Below are 23,788 nucleotides of genomic sequence, written 5' to 3'. Positions count from 1 at the left end.
TCCAAGAACCATGGAATATTCCAGCTCCAAAGAACCTTAGAAACCACCCTGTGGTTTTTATTTATGGGCAAATTGAGGTCCAAAGATGGACTATTATTTGTCAGAAGTCATATAATTGCTTAGGAATACCATTTGACTATGAACTGGGCAGTAAGAATACCATAAAAGCAATTCATTTTCATTTTCATCCTAAAAGTTACTCTCTCCACCCTTACACTCCAACTTAACCATGGAGAAAGGATGAGAACAAAGAGTTCTCTCCAATATGTTGCTGTAGACTTTAGACAACATTTCTGCTGATTGATTTTGCTGAAATGCTTTTTTCCTACTTTATAAATATTTGCTGCTAGTTAAAGAAGGAGGGATATATTTGGGAATGAATTTGATGTAAAAATAAAAGCTATTAATTAAAAAAATTAAAAATGTCAATTCATTATGGTGACTAGGGTCAGGTCAAAGGGGTTTTTGATTTCTCTTTCTCATTTGTGTGTGTGTGTATGTATGTGTGTGTGTGTGTGTGTGTGTGTGTGTGTGTGTGTGTGTGTTTGAAAAGAGACAGAGACACAGGGTTAAAGAGAGTGAGTATGAGGTGGAAGTGGAATGCTCTAGTGGAAATAGGGGGTGAGGGTGAGATTGAACTTTGTGAAAACAAGAATAGTCCCAGACATATTCTTGAGCTAAGAATGTCATATAGTGAAATATTCATCCTTATTCAAGGACAGCAGATGCTTATGTGAAAGCTAAAAAAAAAACCCATCTGCTTTCTCTCCATCCCATGATCTGGCTGAAGGGCAGTTTGTCAGTTTCTGGCCATGGTGAGCTGTCACATGAATCTTGAGTCTGAAACAAGGTGGATATGTAAAGATTGACACCAAAGAATGAAGAGTGAGTTGCTTATGGTCCTGTTCTCTTGGAGAAAGCTGTGACCAAATGAATGCAATTCCAAGTGATCGGTGCTATTTAAAAGGAGTTAGCATTAAGTGAAGGAATATCAGACCTGAGAGGGAGCTTAGAACATAGACTGTTAGATCCAAGAGAGACCTTAAAACATAGAATGTCAGTCATGAGAAGGACTTTAAGACACAGAATGTCAGATTTGCAACTTCCCTTATGAAAGAAAATATCAGAACTGATAAGAGTTTTAAAATATAGAATGTTGGGGAGGCTAGGTGGCATAGTGGATAAAGCACCGGCCCTGGAGTCAGGAGTACCTGGGTTCAAATCCAGTCTCAGACACTTAATAATTACCTAGCTGTGTGGCCTTGGGCAAGACACTTAACCCCGTTTGCCTTGCAAAAACCTAAAAAATAAAAAAAAATAAAATACAGAATGTCAGAGCTAGAAGGGGTCTTAAACCTAGAAAGTCAGACCTGGGAATACTTTTAGAACATAGAATGTCAAAGGTCAGATGGACCTTAGAACCATGTTAGAGCTGAAACGGGCTCCAACTTTAGAACTTCAGAGCTAGAAGAGACCTTAGATCAGAGAATGTCAGAATTCACAGGTCCCTTATAACATAGAATGTCAGAGCTGGGAGTGACCTAAAGTCACAAAAATATCAAAGCTGGAAGGCCCTTTGGAACACAGAATGTTACTAGGGAAGGAGATTTCTTTAGAACATAAAACCTCAAAAGCTACACCTGGAAGAGACCTCAAAATTCCTAACTGTACACTTGACAGAAAGAGAAAATGACTTTGGCCAAGGTCATGCATCTAGTCATTGTCAAAACAAGTCTACCAATTCACAGTCCAATAGTCATCTATTTATACTACACTGATTTAAAAATGTGAGCCCTCAGACTCTACTTCACTAGAAAATTTGAAATATAAAACCAAAACTCTGCCAATGAGGAATTAGAGAGAAAACATGAGATAAAGGATATCATCAAAGAAGTCTATGCTTGGAGAAAAAAGATGGAGCAATCTGGAAATAAGAAGGTGAGACAAATAATATCCACCTAATCACCTTACCTCCTTTAACCTCAGTTTCCTTATCTCAATGAAATGTGGGTGCTATCACTTTCAAGACTATGATTCTGTTTTTTACAAAGTGGTAAAGATTATCACCCATGATCAAAGAGGATATTTACAGAAGAGGAAACAACTGAGTAGGAACTAGAATATAGAAATGGCTTCTTCTGAAAGGCAGAGAAGAGAAAGGAAGGCTCTTACTGTCTCCTCCAACGCTAAACAGAATGCATTTTGCATGGTAGATACTTAAATATTTGAAGAAAAAAGGGAAGGAGAAATATGGGAATTTCAGATATTATAACAGGCCAGTGATTGAAGGACTCCTAGATATGGGGTGAAAGAATCAGGAGAAACAAAACATTGGGTCACAGGGAAATAATAAACATTGGGAAGTGAAGAATGGATTTGAAGGCAATCTTCTAGAAACTTCCCTGACACTACAACCCAGGAGTGATCAAATCACATCTCTGGGCTTGTTTTCTTTCTTTATGAGCTTAAGGCATTGGGCTAGGTAATAATTTCTAGCTCCAATATTCTCTATCCAGTATTCTATCAGTTTGAATGTAAGACCTCTCTCTCCTCTTAATGTTCTGTGATATAACATTTAGTATTTTCAGGTCCTTCCCAGACTTAACATGAGGAGATATTTTTGACTAGGAAAGACCTCTTTGGGCCCAGTCAAATCACACTCTCTATAAGAAGACATCTGTCTACTTGGCCTCTATCTAAGGACACTCATCTGAGGATCATCTCAGAAGCAGAAAGCCTGAAAGTTCATATAATGGTAATAGTACTGTTCTAAGATTTTTAGACATCTTTTCCCTCCATTTTAACAGAAGGAATGTTTGTCTCCATTAGAGTTTCAGAAAGACATTGCACAGAGTGAAGACAGTTTCACTATAAAAAAATAATTGTATCCCCCATGAATATTGCTCCCTCCTATTCTTTTAGTACTCAAGGGTGTATGTTTGGGGGAATTGCCTACCATGAGATTTTGTAGGTATTTGTTGATAAAGACTTAGCTAGGCTCGGGTTATGGGGTGGAGAGGTATATAGGATGGGGTGGGAACCAGCAGTACAAAATGAGTATGTGCTGTACACAATTTACAATTACTCGCACAATTACATTTTCCGGCAGGTGTCACTTAAGAGGTTGAAACCTATTATTAAATGTTCGGATAAGGAAGCAAAGAGGAACATCTGACAGCCGAACTGAGAATGTAGGGTTTTTAGGAATTCAAGTCTAACTCAGGCTTTATCTGATCACTAGGAGAACTTTGATTCTCTTTACATACAAGGAATAGTAAGGGATAAGGACTGATAGGAGTCCAGGGAACAAGAAATGGAAGTACCCGAGTGAAAGTGCTTTCTAACTGTAAAATCCTATCAAAATATAAATGGATATTATTATTCTGAAGGTCTTAGGAGCCCTCATATGATAGAAGGAGGGATTGAAACAGCACATCAAAGAAAAACTTGAACCCTTGTATTTTGTCAAGGAAACTTGCTCCATTATCACACAAAAATTTCTGAGAATGGCTATGAAACAAGCATGTCTTATGACATGATAGATTTAGATCTGGAAAGGGCTTTAAAGGTCATCTAGACTTCTCATATTATAAATGAGAAAACTGAGGTCTAGGGAAATCAAGAGTGAACTAGTATGGGCTTGGGCCAGAATATGCTAAAGGTATTGTACCTAAGAGCTTAGAATCTCAGAAGAATAGGAGATTAAGGCTCAACTTGTAAGGGTTAGACCAGTGAGAGCTAGAAGAGACATTTATATGGGGGACATCAGGCAATTTCTTGCTTACTCTGTCATTTTCCCCTGCTAAAATCTTCTTAGGAATGAATGAGCAATCAGGGATAAGTTCTGGGTAAATAAATGTAAAAGACATTTCCCTCAAGGTTCTCACATTCTAATGGGAGAACCAAGACACAAAGGGGAATGGTAGCCACCTAGAAGATAGAGTATTCCAATATAGAACCTAGAATGTATAGCTAGAAGAATATGGAACTTTTGAGAACCAAACAGAATTCTAGCACTCTCAGGAATCTTTGAACATAAATTCACAAAAATACAGAATGTTAGAGCTGTGAGGAACATAAAAATATTGAATATCAGATCACAGAGCTTATCAAAAGTGGGGTGAGTTTGTAAACGTAAAATCTTTCCTCCATAGAAGGGAAGATGAGGAAAGGGATTTTGCATATAGAATGTGAGTTGCTCTGTCTTTGAGGACTTCAGTGAACTGAGCCAAAAACCTTCCAAAGGACACCTCTGGCCAAAATTAATCAGGCTTCTATGAATATAGTAGACTATATTACAGTCAAATTATCTTGGACCTCAGAATGACTGTTTTCTACTTAAGAGTAGTAAGATGCAGTGATGACCAATCCAACATCAGTCTACCTTAGGGACCTTAGGAAAAGTATCTGTTCCTTACACTAGCATCTACAGCTAGTTACTCACCATTACCCACCATTCTCAGCTCACTAGGCTAAAGGTACATCAGATACAAGAGTGGAGTGATTGTCAAGATGAAAGAAAAGAAATGATAACTCATATTCATGAGTACTTTACAATTCTGTGAGACTGTCCAAATATTCTTATCCCCATTTTACAAAGAAACTGAGACCCAGAGCCAACCAATGAGTGACTTTCCAGTGGTTACAGAACTGGGAAGAGTCAGAATCAAGGCTCATCCCCTTGGATTCTGAATCAGTCCAATAGACTCTTTCTTGTGAACATTGTGTTTTGTACACTCTGCTTGATTGGATTGTCTTATTTCTTTCAGGGCCCAATCACTTGGGCTAGTGCTTATTTTTAAAACTAAATGATTTCTAAAGGAAAATGTGGTTCTGCCTGGTGTATTCCTTATTGTTTATGTGTTTATTAAGGAAACTAGGCAGGGGATGCTAATGATTTACTTAAAAACAGTGTAGGGAGTGTCTGCAACATCCTCTAAGGGCAGAAGGGCCCTGGCTGCAGCTGCATACAGGGACTTTGAAAGGTGTTTTTTTATTCAGGTGCTACTTCTTGAGGGCAAGGCCAATTCTTTTGCTTTCCTTTATATTCTGAAGAATGCCTGAAGAATTGTGAGTCCTTCAAATATTTACTGAATGGTGGACTGAATCCCTATTTGTCTTCCTTCAAGGACCAACTCTCTAAAATCTGTGTAGATATCCCAGGACCTGAGAGTTGGACACAATGCCCAGCAAAGGCTAGAGTGTGGATAACCCTAGAGGAAGGAAAGGACATTACTCATCCCACTGAGTGGCAAAGAGCAAAAAGGAGAAATTTAAGTAAAAATAACATGTAATCATTGATGGGAAAGGTAGGTTCCCAGCAAATATACTTTAATCAGTGTGGCCCATCTCCTCAATAGGAACTCTGGGGCAGGAGCCCATTGGAAAAATATGAAACTCTTAGGCTTAGTTCTGATATCTCATTTTAGTGGGGGTTCTGACAAGCTGGAACAGGTCCAGGAAGGGTGATTAGGATAGTGAAGTGACTTGAAACTAGGAAAACTGAAGGAATTGGGAGTATTTAGTGAAGACAGCAGATTGCTTGATCTATTTACAAATAACCAAAGAGTTGATTGGTTATTGTCCTTCTTACTCAAAGAGGACCAAAATGACATCACTATGTCAGAGTCAAGGTACAGTGTGTCCAATTGTAGCTGATCAGATCATTTTGAGCTTAGAAGACACTGCCACTGGTCAGGCACAAATAGTCCTTATGAACCAAAGATGTAGAAGAAAGATGGGACCTGTGCCAGACTCTTGGGATATAAAACAAACAAGAGTTACTTTGTTTAGCCACAGAGGGTAAAGTGGCAACCAATGGAAACAAGAGAAATGAATTTACATCTGAGTTCATATCCAAGCGATGCTATTTGCTTCCTCTCTCATCTTGGTTAAGTGATTAAATCATTTAACTTCTATGGGCCTCATCTCTAAAATGAAATGGGAGATTCCTGGATGGTCTTTAAGTTCCATCTATTTTTACCCTTAGGAGCGTAGAAAGCTCAAATTTCAGTTCAAAATGAGGACTTTCTAAAACAGAGCTCTCTAGAATGGATTAGAGTAGGGGAAGTAGTGAGGACCCTTCCCCTGAAAGTCTTCAAGCTGAGGCTGCTAGAGATGTTGTTATGGGGTCAGGTAGGACGAGATGACATCTAAGGCTCCTTTCACCTGCAAGATTTTAACATCATTTAATATGACTTAACAGGGAAAGTTCTGTTTGTTAGTTTGTTTCTGACCAATCTTGGGGGCAGCTTCTATGATGAGTTGTCTCAGAAAAGGATTTCCCTAGTTGTAATTTGGACTAGATAAGTTCCTTTTTTTATTAATTTTTTTATTTTTGCAAGGCAATAGGGTTAAGTGACTTGCCCAAGGTCACACAGCTAGGTAATTATTAAATGTCTGAGGTTGGATTTGAACTCAGTTCCTCTTGATTCCAGGGCTGGTGCTCTATTCACTGCACCACCTCACTGCCCCAGGACTAGATAATTTCTAAGGTCTACATCCTGCAATTCTATAATGCCTCTTGCTCTCTATTTTTCCCCTTCAGTATCATGGAAATAATAATGAGCATACAACCTGCTTTAAAGACCAGTTATGAGGAAAGCATTTACAAACCTGACTAAAGCATGGAAACATATATTCATATTTAATTTCAAACACATTTGCCTGGGCTCCCCATATTCATCTGGGCTCTACTAGAATGAAAGAACAAAGACTAAGATAGAATTTGCTTTTCTCTCTATAGAAAAGAATAGCACATATCCCTTCTGGGACTCAGTTTCCTCCTCTGCACAATGAGGGAATTGAACTTGGTGATCTCTATGATCACCACTGGTGACATTAGCAATGCAAGGAGAGGAAAGCCAAGGCCAAGACCCAGATGTCCTATACTTGCTTCAGTTTATTTCGCAACTAGTTCTTCCACTTATTTACTGGCCACCAATTCCCCATGGATCCTCCCAGTTCCATTTGATGTATTTTCTTCTCACATTAGAATGGAAGCTCTCTGAGCCCAGACGATGCCTATCTTCATGCTTATTTTTGTGTTTTCCTTTTAGCAAAATTCCTAACAAATATGAACTGCTTTAAAAAAGTCTTGATCCAACTTTAAATGCCCTTCAGCACAACTGCCAATCTATTCACACTCTATATCAGTGATCCTGCCAATGGATCTTATAGTGTGTTCTGGGTTTACGGTAGAAACAGCTTTATGGGGTTTCTCCCCCACCTTTTGAATTGGCTTTATTCATCCTATCTTGTTGCAATGCTTAGTAGAGGGAGATAATTAAGGGGCAGCTGCCAGTTACTGTTCTTCTAATGGTTAATCCAAGACAAATGGATGCAACACGAAGAGATGTGTGTGTGTGTGTGTGTGTGTGTGTGTGTGTGTGTGTGTGTAAGAGAGAGAGAGAGAGAGAGAGTTGAGAAAGTAAAAAGAGAGAGAGAGAGAGAGAGAGAGAGAGAGAAAGTAACAAAGAAAGAAAAAAGAGAGGGAGAAAGTAAGAGAGAGAAAAAGAGAAACAAGGGGGAGAGACAGTGATAGAGACAGACAGAGACACAAAGACACAGAGAGAGACAGAGACTGAAACAGAGAAAGACAGAGACAGAGAAAGACAAAGAAAAAGGAAGGGAGGGAGGGAGGGAGGGAGAGAGAGAGAGAGAGAGAGAGAGTAAGAGAGAGAAAAAAGAAAAAAGGGATTAAGTGAGAGAAAATAAGAAAGAAAAAAGCAGAGGGACGGAGAGAAAGTAAGAAAGAAAAAAGAGGGAGAGTGGGGGAAGAGGGAGGGGAAGAGAGGGGAGGAGGGAGGGAGAGGAAAAAAGAGGGAGTGAGGGAGAATGAGAAAATAAGAAAGAGAAAAGGAGAGGGAGGGAGAGAAAGTAAGAAAGAGAGAAAGAGAAAAAGAGGGAAGGAGAGAGAGAGAGAAAGTAAGAAATAAAAAGAAAAAAGAGAAAGACAGAGACAGAGATAGAGACATAGAGAGACAGAAAGAAAGAAAAAAAGAGTAGGAAGGAAGGAGGAAGAGAGAAAGTAAGAAAGAGAGGGGAAAAAAGGGAGGGAGGGAAGGGGAGAGAGACAGAGACACAGAGAGATAGGAGTGTGAGAAAGAGTTGAGAGAGAAAGTAAAAACAGGGAGAGAGAGAGAAAGTAAGAAAGAGAAAAAGGGAGAAAGGGGGAGAGAGAGGGGAGGGATGGAGAGAGAGACAAAGAGAGAGAGAGAGAAAGAAAAAGGAGAGGGAGTGAAGGAGAGAGAGAAAATAAGAAAGATAAAGAGAAAAGAGAGGGAGGGAGAGAGTGAGAGAAAGTACAAAAGAGAAAGAGAAAAAAGAGAGGGAGTGAGGAAGAGAAAGTAAGAAAGAGAAAGAAAAATGAGAGGGAGGAGGGAGAGAGAAAGTAAGAAAGAAAAAAGGGAGAGAGAAGGAGAGAGAGGGGAGAAAAGGAGGAAGGGAGAGAGACAGAGAGAAAGAAAAAAGACAGGGAGTGGGGGAGAGAGAGAAAAAACAAGAGAGGGAGAGAGAAAGTAAGAAAGAGGAAAAAGAGGGAGAGGGAGGGGAGAGAGAGAGAGAGAGAGAGAGAGAGAGAGAGAGAGAGAGAGAGAGAGAGTGTTGCTTTCAAGTTGACCAAACCTTAACCCTCTAATTCAGCCCAACCTCTTTACCATATCTCCCACAATCCTCCAAACAAGACCCATAACCATATGTTACTGTTCTGTGGTGTTTTCAAGTCTGCAGACACTTTTCCTCATGATTATTCCATAAGGGAGGTGGTGTGAACATTATTTCCATGTACAGATGAGAGAATAGACAGTCAGAGGCTTCTTAGGGATTGTAGGAGCTAGACTGGGAAAACGTTGCAGAGCATCTTGTCCAGCCCACACATTTTCTGGCAGAGGAAGCTGAGGTACCCAGTCACATGGTAAGGAAGTAGCAGTCAGAATTTGAACCCACATCCTCCGAATTCAGCTCTAACATTCTTTTTCTCATATAACACTGTGACAAGTAGATTAATCTATTGGTCCCTCAAACAACTTGCAAATTCTTCTCTCCCTTAATTTATGTCATTCACTTGAGCTCTGGTTATGTTGTTAGCCTTTGCTCACTTGTGAGGTTAGTTGCTCATATATCCCATAGATGCCCAATAGAGACAACATGGATTAGGAGGAAATAAGCTGGAATAGAGTCAGGAAGACTGGATTCAAGTCTTGCCTCTGATATATATGGGCTTTGTGTGACCTTGGATAAGTCACTTACCCTCTCACTACTCTGGACATTTGAGACCTGCATGGGGTGAGTTTCCTTATCTAAGAAGTGAAATAAAATCATAGATCCAGTCCTGATCCCTATCCTGTGATATCAGTGATACATTTTAAGTTCTTTTGGGGGAAGGGGAGAAGAGATAGGGAGAAAGACAAGGAAAAGGAGGAGAGGCAGTAAAATCAATGGCATCGTTTATAAATGCTGCTCTGGAGCTGATTCTGATCACATTTACTCTGCTCGGGCTCTGAGGCATCCTAAGCCACTGTTCTAGAGAAACAGGTGCTTGGACCCATACCTCCACCTGAAACACTGTCAATGCAAGGAGAGGAGAGTCAAGGCCAAGACCCAGATGTCCTATACTTGCTTCAGTTTATTTTGCAATCAGTTCTTCCACTTATCTACTGGCCACCAACTCCCCATGGATCCTCCCAGTTCCATTTGATGTATTTTCTTCTCATATTAGAATGGAAGCTCTCTGAGCCCAGACAGTGCCTTTCTTTTTCTTATTTTTGTGTTTTACTTTTAGCAGAACTCCTAATAAATATTAACTGCTTTAAAAAAGTCTTGCTTTATCCTGTCACTCTATTCAGACTTTCCTACATTCACATATCACAGAATATCAGAGTTAAAAAGAACTCAAGATCCATCCCCAAATAAATTTCTACTACAACTGAATCAGCTAATAGGAGAACAGAAGTGAGGGGTGGGGGAAGCATTAATATAGCATCTACTTTATATGCTTGACATGTTAAATACTTTTTAAAAATTTCTCATTTGATCTTCAATAACCTTGCATGATAGATACAGTAATTATTATCCCTACTTTATAGTTAGGGAAAGTGAGGCAAATAGCTCTTAAGTGATTTGTCTAAGGTGACATGGCTAATGAGTATTCAAGGCTGAATTTGAACGCAGGTCTTCCTGATTCCAGACCCAGCATTCTGTTTGCTAGGTCACCTGGAAGAACTAATATTTGTTCATCCATCCTTTGCTCAAAGATCCTCAGTTAAGAGAAATACACCCACTACTTCCCAAAGCAGCCCTTCACTTCTGTGTAGCTTTAATTGTTAATAATTTTTTTTTCCTTATGACAAGTCTAAAGTTTTTTTTATTTCCAATTTTCACCTATTACTTTTAGCCATGAGTCATAGAATAACTCAACTTCCATAAGATACTCTTTCAGATACTTGTAACCTGCTAACAGACACCCCATCTCCTCTCTTCCTCCCCACTTTTTTCTTATTCTTACTTATTCCTATGTTCTGAGCTGAGGAAGGGAGAAAGCAAAGGGAGAGGAAGAGGGAGGGGGGGAAAGGAAAAGGAGAGAGAGTTCACAGAGCCCAGGTCAAGAACCCCTTTTCCCCAACTGTGAATACCCTCTGAGTGTGGGATGCTGAGGAATGAGAAATACTGACAGATGGGAATGGTGAGGATTTTGAAACTGTGGCTCATGACAATCATTTGAAGGAATTGAGATCATTGACTCAGAAGAGAGGACTTATGAGGAGGGAGGGAGGTAATGTTCACTGTCTTCATATCTGAAGGGCCACTGTTGAAGAAGATGGAATAGACCAACTCTGTGTTCAAGTTGTAGAAATAAGAAAATTATACTGATAAATTGTTAGGGTAATATCACACTCTATAGAGTGCTTTGTCTCATATAATCCTCACAATAACCTCAGGGAGGAGGAAGAACAGGGGATGTGTGCCCCATTTTACCAATTCAATACAGTTTCTTAAGACTCTGGTCTTAACAAAATGCTAGAATGGATGCTGGGAAAAAAGTGAAATAGTCCCTATCTTCAAGAAGCCGCCATTTTACTAGGGAGGGATACACAGGGTATCCCTGTACATGCCACAAGGAGATCACAGAATTTGTAAGTGATAAAACTCAGGTTCTCAGAACCTTGACCTTGTAACTCCAGAACAAAGATTGTATGGTGGACTTTCTTATAAAATAGATCCTATGTACCAAACTCTATTAGGATACCCCCATTGGAATTCACCGAATTTGTTTGGTTTTTTGCAAGGCAATGGGATTAAGTTACTTTTCCAAGGTCACACGGCTAGGTAATTGTTAAGTGTCTGAGGCCAGATTTGAAATCAGTATCCTCCTAACTCCAGGGCCCAGGCTCTACTGCATCACCTAGCTGCCCCTAAATAGGTTATTTTTTTTAAATGTTGATAATTGTACTGTTATTATTTCCATAATGCGACTTTCCTCATTGTAGTCTTCATATATTGTGGGTCAGAATAAGAAATTAAATGGGAATTTTTGCAGAGTTTGTAGAAGCCACAAATGACACAAGAAGGCCAAAAGGCAATGTGGAAAAAGTTTTAAAAACCCAGACATGCATTAAATATAGGTATCATATTATGTAATATCAACATATTTTATCTTTTAATATCATAGTAATTCAGACTTCTTCTCTGATATGAAAGTAGTGGCAAAATATTTTATCTAAATTTTCCATATTTGGGTGGGGAACCACACTCCTAACCACCACCCCCAAGTAGAACAATAATTATCTTTAACGTTCAACTTTTTGAATCAACTGAAGATACCCCTCAGGTTTAAATTCTGCTTCTGCCATTGTCTCACATCATTTATAGACTCATAAGAATTAGCACTATAAGTACATTTAGAGGAAAAACTATTGTAATCTCATTCTACAGATGAGAAAACGAAGGGAAACACTTTGGACAAGGTTTTACAAGTTTAAAGAAAAAAAAGAGCAAAAGCAGTTTTCAAATCAGACTCTAAAGTAAACCTTAATGTTCTATAAATGTGAGTTAGTTATCATCATTATTAATCAGCTGTCACACTCATGCCTGCCCAGTGGCCATGGTATAGCGAGCTCATTTACCAGTCATGGAATCTGAGAGAGTGGTTACAGATTGCCTCAGTCAACAACAGCATGTTCGAACTTTGGCTATCTGGACATCTAAGGTTGTTGTAACTGAATATGAATCCTTGTATCTGATTTTTCCCTCCCAGTTTTCCTATGGCCTGATTACCTGACCTTAGGTAAGGCTCTTCATTTCTTGCTAAGCCTCTGTACTCAAATAGGCATGATAATCACTCTGTTGTACAAATCTATTGAAATACTCTACAGACATGAACATGAGCTGTTTTGTATAATAAGATGAGATTGTAGATCTTACACACATCTATTTTGCATTTTTGATGTTTTTCTATTAATTTTTTTCAATTAACAAACATTTATTTTTTTCTCTCTCCCTTCAATGGGGAAAAAACAAACTCATAATATACAAACAAAACAAATTCTCACATTGTTCATGTTCAAAAGGTGTCTCATTCTGCATATTTTTAGTTCATCACCTCTGTATCAGGAGGCAGCTGTCTTTGATATCAGTCATTCAGAATCATGGTTGATGATTGCATTGATCTGAATTATTAAATCTTCAAAATTGTTTAGTTATATAGTATTATTTTACCATAAATTGATTCTGTTCACTTCACACTGTATCAGTTCTTGCAAATTTTCTCAGATTTCTCTGAAACCATTCTTTTCATTAACTCTTTCTACAAAGTCAAATATTCCATTATTTATAAATCATAATTTGTCCACCTGTTCTCCTACTGATTGGCATCATTAGTTTCCATTCTCTGCCAACACAAAAAGAGCTACCAAAAATATTTCTGTATATATAGAAACTTTTCCTCTTTTGTCTGATGTTTTAGGGCATAAACCTAGCAATGGTATTTCTGGGTCAGTGATTTAATAGCTTTGAAGACATCTTTTTATATTCATAGAATTATTTTTAAAAGATCCATTAACCCTAAAGGAATTGGAAGAAAATATAGAAAAATCAAAGAGAATGCCATTCAGATGCTAACTCCTTCAAGAAAGCTTCTTTGATCCTTTGTCAGAAATGTTCTACCTTTCTCAATTTCTTAAAGCACATTGGATTATTCCTGTTGAATAATGTATCACGAAGTATCATAGTATGTTTATATACTGTAAAAATATATATGTGTATGTGTGTATATATCTATAGATGGACAAAAGACACTTCAATATATGTTGGTGCTATTTTTTGTCATGTCTGACTCTTCTTGACCCTATTTGGGGTTTTCTTGACAAAGCTGCTAGAGTGGTTTGCCAATTCCTTCTCATTTTACAGATAATGAAACTGGGGCAAATAGAGTTAAGTAACTTGCTCAGGGTCAAGGAGTTAAGATTTATCTGAGGTTTTGAATTTAGGGAGATGAGTCTTCCTGACCCCAGGCTTGGCACTCTATCCACCATGCTACCTAGCTGGCCTACAACAGCGTAAGGAGAATATTTATATCTTATCCTATAGACTGTAGAATTAATTAGAACAGTTCCCATTTTTTATATAAATTGCATGTGTCTTTTCAACATCCAGGACCCAAGTCTACAGACAGTGAATATTCATTTGTTGAATGAATGAATGTAGACAAACATTTGATCCTTGAATGCAGGATTTTCATTGGGGATGTGCCCGTTTGATAAGGCACTCCTGCCAATTCCATCAATTAGATCATGGAAGGCAATGCCTCTTCCTTGTAAGATTTTTCTTAGGTTGAGTAGAAATCTAATGTGTGTGAGTTCTTTCTCCTAACTGCAGAGGTGTCCCACCTGTGCTCACTGCAGCGGGCTTCAGGCTTCCTGGTTGTATTCACCAAGGGCCCGTAAAAAGGCTCTTCCAGGCCAACATGAATGAGGACACCCGGTTAAAAATTCATAGGAAGATTACATAAAACCATATGCCGCCTTTATTTTCCCCCGTTTGCATTAAAAATGTACAGCTGCTCTGCACTAGACATTCCATTAGGCTACGCGTCTCACACGCTGGGCTTTATAGTTAATGATGGAAAGGGAGGGGCAGGGTCCTGAGGGAGAAAGAGAAGGATATTTCCCACCATGTATCTGAACCCCTTTCACAGTCCCCATTTTTGGCAGTCACTTATTGAGGTTTTCTGAAAAGGGTGGAGTTGCTTTGGTGTCCAAATCAAAGGTTATATACTTCAGCCCCCATTGAAAAATGAATCTTGTCTACCTCAGAACTGACAAGTCATCAAGTTTCACTGAAGAAAAAAAGAAAAATCTAGAGACTTGGATTGAAGGCAAATTAAGTCACTAATGTGGCTTAATCCTACCCCAACTCATTTTCTCTTAAATATAAAATAGCTGGGGCAGTGTGGGGTGCATGGCCTAGATTATCTCTAAGGTCCATTCCAATTCATCACTGTGATTCAATAATTATACATCTTTCATTTAAAGATCCCTACTAACAGGGAGCTCCCTTTGAAGCTGCACTTTCCATTTTATGGCACTGTGTGTTTGTGTGTGTGTGTGTGTGTGTGTGTGTGTGTGTGTATGTGTGTGTGTGTTACTGAGGTGAGGAGCTGTATTTTTTTGTTTTTGTAAAATCAGATTCTTCAAATCTTGAAGCAACAGCTGCAGCTGCTGTAATTAAAAAGAAATCACCTGCTTCTTCCAGTCCTTAGAGAAAAAATTTTGTTTTTTTTTTACAAAATCCATCCTGAAAAAAATAATTAATTAATTAATCCGTTCTACAAATGGACTAAGGAATGCTCTCCACTTGCATCAAGTTTTATGGCTAAGCCTTTCTCTTTAATCCCCAGGCCTTAATTCCATCAAGAGACTTGAAGGGTCTGGCATTATTAGCCTATAATTGACCATGTTGGGCAGTTAATTGCCTCAGTTTGGAAATATAGGCACTTAACATCCTGACAGGGTGAATTATTTCCCTATAATCTCACTTTACGTGCTAATGAGAAGTCTTTCGTGAGGTTCTCCTCTTTCATTCTGGGTTGGAGGTATTACTTAAAGTAACACCCTAACCAGGATGGAAAAATATAAATTCTTCATTGTGGTAGGAATTGGTCTATCTGGTTCTCCGCATAGCTAAAACCTTGATAAGGCAGCAACATTAGCCTTATTTTCAAGTAATTTGTCTTCCTCCCCTTCTATATGGGGTAGAACAGAAATGAAAGACAGAGGTGAAATACTCAGGTAGTACTAGAAGGTCTGTGAGAGCAGTTGGAAAAAGCCTTAGCAAACAGAGTATTCAGCCCCTCAAGTATTCATAACATAAAATATCAGAAACAGGACCCCATCACCTTTAATGTTAAAACATAGAACATAGAATGTTAAAGGGAATCTTAGAGTTAGATTATCACAACTCAAAAGAGCCTTGGAACAGCAAAGGCTAGAAGACAGGACATTTAATGTTAAAACCAAAAGGGACAGAATGGAGATTGTCAGAAATGGAAAGGATCTTTGTCCAACTCATTACAGCTTTCTCTCTATGAGATCCAGAGATGGTAAATGTTGTGCCCAAGGCTGCATGTAAGCCTCAAAGATAGGGCTAGAGCACAAATCCTCAGACTCTAAGTAGAATGGTTGTCATGTTTTCAAAATAATGATATGATCAACCCCACTCTGTATTTTTAAATCAGTTCTAGAATGACTTATGTGTTCTCTTAAAAAATGTAATTCCTTCTCTCCTGACTTCGGTTTCCCATCAGTAATAAGATATGAACATGAAGTTTCTTCTAGATTTAAAGTTGTATCATTTTCTGACCACCAGTACCATTATTCTTCACCATGCCTTCTGTCTTTGGAGAGATGACAGGAGAATAACATAGGAAGTTAGGCCTCTGATTCTACCACTTCCATGATTATTCTGATCTGAATATTTAACCTAGATGAAGCTCTAATAGGTAAACCAGGACTTCACACATAGTATTTGTACTTCATACTTATTTCTGAGTTACTTTACTTCCTTCTTGTCTTTCCCCACCTCTTCCTTCCTTACTCCTTCCATTTCTTCCTCCCTTCTCCTTCCCTTTATTCTATTTTTTTCCTCCTTCATTCCATCTCTCCCCCTCTCTCTTTTTTTACTTCCTTCATTTCTCTATTTCTCCCTTCCTTTCTCCTTTCCTCTTTTCTTCTCTCCCACTTTTCTCCATTCACCATTTCTTTTCTTCCTCTCTATTCTTCCCTCCTTCCTTCTTTCTTTCTCATGTACCTATCTCTTCACTAACCTTCTGTCTGGCTCACAAAGCTGTTATATTCATCTCATATTTAGATAAATACATAGAATTCTAGATTATTAAGAATCTTATGAGTCATGTAGTCATCTTCCTTCTCTAGTGGACTACTCCATGAGTGTATTTGAGATCTGAGAATTGTTTTTATTCAGACTTATTGAGCCGATGAATTCTACTGACCCCGAGGTTGCCAGAGTAAAAAGGTTAAAGCATAGAATGTTAGAGCTGGATAGGTGGGGGTGGGGGTAGCCTAGAGCATCATCACCATCTCCTTTTTCATTCTGATGCACAATTGTATAGGGTTTGCAAAGTGCTTTACATATATTATCTGGAACATGTAATGTTAGAATTCAAAGAGACATTAAAAGATCATTTCATCTAACCCCATCCATTTTCAGATAAAAAAAAGTAAGGATCAGGGAAGATGTGTGACTAGCCCAAGGACACTGAGCTGAAGAGTGACAGATTTACACCATTTATTAACTACAAAAATCAGTGTTTTATTTTTCCCCCTAAATCCTTTCTCCTGAAAGTGTCTTTAATCTCCTTAAATATGGGGGATCATCAAAGTTTAGATCTTTTTGTTTCAGCTCACTTGAATGCCAAATCAATGTCGTCTTGAGTGGGATCAGTGCCCCAGGAGAAAACATAAAGACTGTTATCTGTTCTACATATCAGAAAAAGGTGAGCTCTGTGATTGCCAAGAATATCAAATAAATTATAATAAGTTAAAATACTTTTGTTAAGATAAAGAAAAAGAAGCTATTTTTTCAAGACACAAATTAACTTTGTAAAATTCACAAATCAATGTAAAATATGATAGATATTTTTAATGTCACTTTTAGAACTCACAGATCAATTTTAAGTGTCGTAGATTATATAAAACCAAAACAATGTATCTTCCCAACCCAGGAACTTCAAGATGGTTGGTTCAGAATCCCCATTGTTAGACTTCAAGTTCAGTGCTTCTATTCCTGAGTCATTTTCAACCTTGCTGTCCTCCCTGAAACAATGAACCTTGGGGTGCTTAGCAACAAGATCTTGGGAACACTCAGCTTCCTCGTTGAAATTCTAAATGGTCTGTGCAGATGCCTTTGTACTCATAAGCAACCTTCTCAGATTTCTGTGTCCATTGCTCAGGTTCCTGGGGCTTGGCTAGAACAGACCCAAAACAAAACAAAACAAAACGAAACAAAGCCATCCTATGAATGTCCTGTGACCAGGATGGCTTGCTGTCCTCCTCTCCATCTACTGATGAAACAGCTGCTTATTGCTTTATTTTGGCATCCTCTCCTCTGAATTCTCTATAGAAGCTCGGTGCTGGCTGAAGGGAGAAAATGCTGGGAAATAATAGCCAATTCTTGCTTTATCATGGTAGGCCCACCAAACTGCAGTCTGGAAAAGTCATTGAAAAAGATTTTTCCAGTCAATTTATATAGAAGAGGGGTAGATTTGTGGTAAGATAAGAAAACCAGTTCAATTGAGAGATATGAATTCATTGTTTAGGGTAGTTCCATTGTGGCTACCCACATGAATAGGAAATACTCTTTGAATTTGCACCTAAATTTTAGAATAGGTGAAGAACTGAAGGGATATGTGGCAGGTCATCTAGTCTAATCCCACTCATTTTATGGATTAAGACTCTGATAGAGTCAGAGGCAAGATTTTAACTCAGGTTCTTTGACTCCAACTCTAGCATTCTTCTCTCCCCTTTTTTTTCAATTATGTTACTACCTTTTATAGGAATAAGAAATATATGACATTGGAGTAATAGAATAAACATTGACTTTGGAGTCGGAAGGCCTGAATTTAAACCCTAACTCTTCTATTTACTTGCTGCCTGTGAGATCTTGGGCAAGCCCTTTTTCATTTCCCTGGGGCTGTTTCCTCATCTAAAAAAATGGAAAGGTCTGACTAGATGTCCCTTCCAATTCTCTGTGATAGCATGAATGTTACATATGTGAAAAACTAGTAGTAGTATTAGCAGCAGTAGTAGTAGTAGTAGTAGTAGTATGCACATGAGAGATATAGTTTTGAGCAACAAAAAACATTCTCTAAAAACTGAAATATGGTCTCCTTAATAAAGCTAGTGATTTATATTTATAGGATACTTTTTTGATTTTTATATGATTTTGTCCTCAGGTTTTCCTTTTTCTGCTTCCACATACCTGCTTCACCTGCCTCCTAATTTTCTCACATAATGCTCAAGACTAAGGAGGGGCAAGGGAGAGAACTATCTATGTCAGCTTGCTTCATGTTTGTGGTATGATCAGGAAAATGAATGAGATAGGGGTAGAAATCATCATTCCCCCTGGGGATGTAGTAGGGCTGCAGTGGGATGGGGGGAGAAGCTTTGGGCTAGGTCAGGACACCTGAGCTAAAATGCCTTTAACTTAAAAAAAAAATCACCCAGGCCTTCTAAGTCACTGACTTCTGTTTGGCTTCAGCAATAAAATCGTTCAGTTGAATTTGTTTCCCTTCTCTAGCATGTAGAAGGTAGAGAGGATTAACATACCCAGAGACAGGCTATAATTAACAGGGAGTTTTACCATGTTATGCCAGACCTTGATTTTAATCTTTGAAGAAAGCATGCTAAAGTCACAGGGATTATATCTGTACTCCAAGCATCTGACACAGGTCCTGGTACATTGTAATTACTTGATATATGTTCATTTGGGTTCAAATTGGGCTCAAATCTCTCCCCCAGGGGCAGCTAGGTGGCATAGTGGATAAAACACCAGCCCTGGAGTTAGGAGTACCTGGGTTCAAATCCAGTCTCAAACACTTAATAATTACCTAGCTGTGTGGCCTTGGGCAAGCCACTTAACCCCATTTGCCTTGCAAAAAAAAAAACTCTCCCCCAATTCATACTAGCTCTATGACCATATTAAGTAACAATCCTCCCCTAATCTTCAATCTTCCCATCTCCAAAATGGAAGTGATTATACCAATAGCTCTAAATTTGCTGAGTTTGAGGGAAGCTCAAGTGAGATAAAGTATGTAGAGTGATTTTCAGACCACATAGTCATGTGTTGACTATTTTTTAAAAATAAATTTATTTATTTTTCTACCTACATGCAAAGGTAGTTTTCATCACTTATCTTTTTTTTGTGAGATTTCAAGTTTCACATTTTTCTCCCTCCCTCCCTTCTCTCCTCTCTCTTCCTGACAGAGAGCAATCTAATATAGGTTCTACATGTATAACTATGTTAAACATATTTCCATATTAGTCATATTGTAAAAGAATTATTACAAAAAGGGGAAAAAACCATGAGAGGAAAACCAAAAAAAAAGTAAAAGAAAATTTAAAAAGTGAAAATAGTATACTTTGGTCTGCATTCAGACTCCATGGTTCCTTCTCTGTATGTGGATGGTATTTTCCATCACAAGCTCTTAGAATTGTCTTTGATTATTGTACTGCTGAGAAGAGCCAGTCCATCATAGCTGATCAGCATATTATTAGCGACTGTATGTTGACCCTCATCTTCCTTACTCTGTGTATGAATTATTCAGATATTGTGACATTTGTAGTAAAATGGATATTATTTGGTGAACAGGAAAATAGAAAGCTTCTAGCTGGGATGAGAACATAAGGAAGGTATTCTGAACTGAAATTCAGGAGATCTGGGTTCAAGACTTGATTCTATCATTAACTTTACTACATGTCCTTCCTCTCCTGAGGCCTCAGTCTCCTTAGCTGAAAAGTGATGAATTGAAAATCAACTTAGAGAGCTCACTAAATTCAAAAGCAATGAATGAGAAACTGATAGTAGAGGTGCATAAATGAGGGGATCAAAACCAATACTTAGAACCTTGTTTAAATTGTTGGATTACTTGTGATAATTTTAGACAATTAGCATTATTTTTTGTGAGTATATCAAATATGCTAGTTTATCAATAAGTCTGTGGGGGGCACTTGTATAATGTTTGAATTGGAAGAGTTCTTGGAGATCATTTAGTGGTCCAGTTCTGAAACTGGAGAACATAAACTTTAAAACTTTAAAAAAAAATGATAACAGTATTTCAATATAATTGTTTTCCATTGTAATCCTATTTTTTACGCATTTAAAAGCATGATTCTGAGAAAGGGTCTATAGGCTTTCCCAGACTGCCAAACACTGAAACAAGCAGAACTTTTTTTTCATTTTTCAGAGAAGAAAACAGAGCATAGACAGGTATTAAGTTCTCTCTAGCTGGAGCCCTTCAGGAAGCTTCTGGATGATTTCTTCTATGTTATGCTGTAGAAAGGATTCCAGTTTAGTTCAAGTTTGGACTGAGGTCTCTCATCACTCTAAAATTCTATCATTTACTGACTTTCCTCAAGTGATAGATGACAGAGCTGGGATGTCATTCACCCTCTTTCTGTTTGTATAAAAGATCTTTGAGGTCATCCCTTCTAATTGTTGCCTCTATTTCTGTATTTGGGGATAGTATGCATAAATGCATGACATGCACATGCACATGTGTTTATCATTTCATGCTATGGACTTCATAGACAAATGAACATCATTTGGGTGGTGCAATGAGGTTTGGGCTTGGTGTCAAGAAGACTCATCTTCTGAGTTCAAATCTTGTCTCAGTCACTTAGTATCTGTCTTAATTGTATGACCCTGGGCAAGTCACTGAACCCTATCTGCTTCAGTTACCTCATCTTTAAAATGATCTAGAGAAGAAAATAGCACACCACTTTCAGTATGTTTGCCAAGAAAACCCAAAAGGGTTGCAAAGAGTTGGACAAGACTGAAAGATGACTGATCACACAAAAAGGAATTGTAAGAAATACAGATTAAAAAAACTTATTTCACACTCAGAGATTTTATTTTAAAAAGGTATTACTCACCCTCTAATAGATTTTAATTACTCCTTGGGAACCACACCTATGTGTTGAGTAAATATGTATTCAAGCAACTTAACCAAGTTGAGCTATTTACCTCAGAGGCTTGAATTGACTTTTCCTCTGCTGGGCTGAGAGCCCTGAGGTTGCCCAATTAAAAAAAAAAAAAAGCATTGTACCAGTACCTTAAACAGATCTCTTAAGGAGGTGTGAATACTTAGAGTGTTTGGACAACTGGACAACATCATGAGAGCACCTTTTCAGATTGTTTTATAGTAGGAAAACCTAGACCCTGAGCAAGTCAGAAATTTCCTCACAGCCACTCTCTGTTTTCTCCTGTCAGAGGTGCTGGTGCTAAAATCACACTGGACAAGAAGAGACCTTTGGATCTATTATGTTTGAATATGCAATACAGAAAAGCAGAGTTGGGAGAAACCTTAGAATGTAGTGTCAGATCTGGGTGGGATGGGTGGATCTTAGAATGACAGAATTGGAAAGGACTTTAGAAAATAGTCCTTTAGAAGGATGGGGATGAGAAGGACTTTAGGGGAAGGACTTTAGAAAATAGAATACTAAAGTGTAAGGGACTTTAGAATATAGAACATTACACCTGAAAGGAACAGAAAAGACCTTAGAGCATATGATTACAGAACACAGAACATGGAAGACTAAAATCTAGAAAGCGTCTTAAAAGTGAAAAAGAAATATAGAATGTTATATTGTAGCCTGTGGAATATCAGAACTCAAAGTGAGCTATGTAATTATGTATTCTGACCCCCTTATTTTTTTTATAAGGAAACAGAAGTCCAATCTGTCACACACACACACACACACACACACACACACACACACACACACACACACACACGACAGATTCACAAATCTATAGCATATTAGAACACAGTGAATGTAGATATCCAATAAATTCTTGTCTTGTAAATAGTTACCTCTAGAAAGAGACCTATGCTACCATGGTTTGTGTTTGTCATGATTTTAATGAGTTAAAAATGATTTACCGTCTTTTTATTGGTAGAAAGAGTAGGCAAAAGCAAAAACCAGTGTTGCTAATGCTTTGGAATCTTAACAAAAGAGGACTTCCCTCCTGACCTAAAATATCTAGATCTGAATCAATAAATAACTCCTATATATCAATTGGATCAATCTCTTTCAGAAAGCCTATTCTTTAGAGCAAATTATGTTATAGTATTCTTTTCCAGTCAACTTTTCTTTCATTTATAATTATTGGGGGTTTGGTAAGCTTATAAGTTTCTTAAGGACAGACACTAGATTTTTTGTTCATTTTTGATTGTTTTATTTTTTGTATCACTAGTGTTTGTTTAGCAGAGTGCCTGTTATAAAACAGCAGCTAATAAATGTTGGGGAGCAGTTAAGTAGCTCTAAATGGCTAGAACACTGGCCCTATGGTCAGGAGGATCTGAGTTTGTATATGACCTCAGACATTTACTTACTCTTACTTTCTAGCTGAATGACCCCTGTCAAGTCATTAACCCCAATTGCCTCACATGCAAAAAAATATGAATAAATGTTGATTGTTTGGTAGTAGAAAGAACGTTGGGCTAGGGTTAATGAGATCCAGATTCTAATGCCATTTTTCTGCTAGTCTAGATGTTATACCTTGGACAAGTCTCATCCCCATCTCCTCACTTTTCTCTGAAATGAAAGGTTTAAACTGTGATAGAAAGAACACTGACTCCACAATGCAGGGTTCAAACCCCATCTTTGGTGATCTAGGTCAAATTACTCCACTTCTCTATATCTTCATCTGAAGGCTAGACCACCATTTGTTATAAAAGAGATGCCCTTTGTGTGCCATTGTATGTGATGACCTCTGAGGTTCTTTCCAACTTGCAAATTCTGTAATTCTTGTCCTCAGTTTTCCTATCTGATAAATAAGAAGAATGGACTAGAAGGCTTCTGATTCTTTCCAATTCTATATCTGTTATCCTATAGCTTCCAAGGTTTCTTTCAGCTGTATTAGCTCATGAGTTATAGAATTACAGAATCTCAATAGAAGTGGTCATCAGGAATCCTCTTTGCAATATGCTTGACAAGTGGCTGGCCAGGTGTCCACTTGACAGGTCCCATCAGTTGCAGTGACATGAGCTGGCTGTGTTCCTTAGCAACCTATTTCACTTTAAGCCTCTCCAATTGTTAGGAAATTCCTCCTAATATCCAGGAAGAAATTGTGAAGTATTAATTATTTGTAGATCTTTTGTTTTGACTGACTTGTTCTCTAGTCCATGCCCAAACCAATATCTATATTGGTGTATTACTCTCCAAGGGATTTGCACAATTTCTAAAATATAACATATTGTGCTTTTCCTCTGAAATTATCTTCTCTCTGCTCTATTGATTTATCTCTATGAATTATGTATATATATCACCAATTTGTATTTATGATATAATATATTTTACTACTTATGTGTTATCAATATTAAATACATATGTGCATTATATGTTTGCATGTATAGTATATCTATTCTATATTACTTCTTATATGTTGTCTATGTTATAATATGTATATTATATAATTGCATATATAACACAAATACAATATTCTGTTGCTACTGATGTTCTGTCTATATCACACATGCATTTTATATATTCAT

General features: G+C 37.9%; 1 protein-coding gene across 7 annotated transcripts in view; it reads left to right on the top strand.

The window, feature by feature from the left end:
* The window catches only part of TENM4 (teneurin transmembrane protein 4), a 1,252,272-nt gene that overhangs the window by 300,575 nt on the left and 927,909 nt on the right, over positions 1-23,788 (top strand). The window contains exon 3 of one of the 7 annotated variants that reach the window (XM_074216998.1): positions 16,915-17,008. The exons of the other annotated variants lie outside the window; for them this stretch is intronic. The gene's annotated coding sequence lies outside the window, so the exon portion shown is untranslated. The remainder of the gene's footprint in view (positions 1-16,914; positions 17,009-23,788) is intronic. 7 annotated transcript variants of the gene reach the window in all.

Source organism: Macrotis lagotis, chromosome 1, assembly GCF_037893015.1.
Source record: "Macrotis lagotis isolate mMagLag1 chromosome 1, bilby.v1.9.chrom.fasta, whole genome shotgun sequence".
NCBI classification, from domain to species: domain Eukaryota; kingdom Metazoa; phylum Chordata; class Mammalia; order Peramelemorphia; family Peramelidae; genus Macrotis; species Macrotis lagotis.
This window is presented reverse-complemented; position numbering and strand designations above follow the sequence as displayed.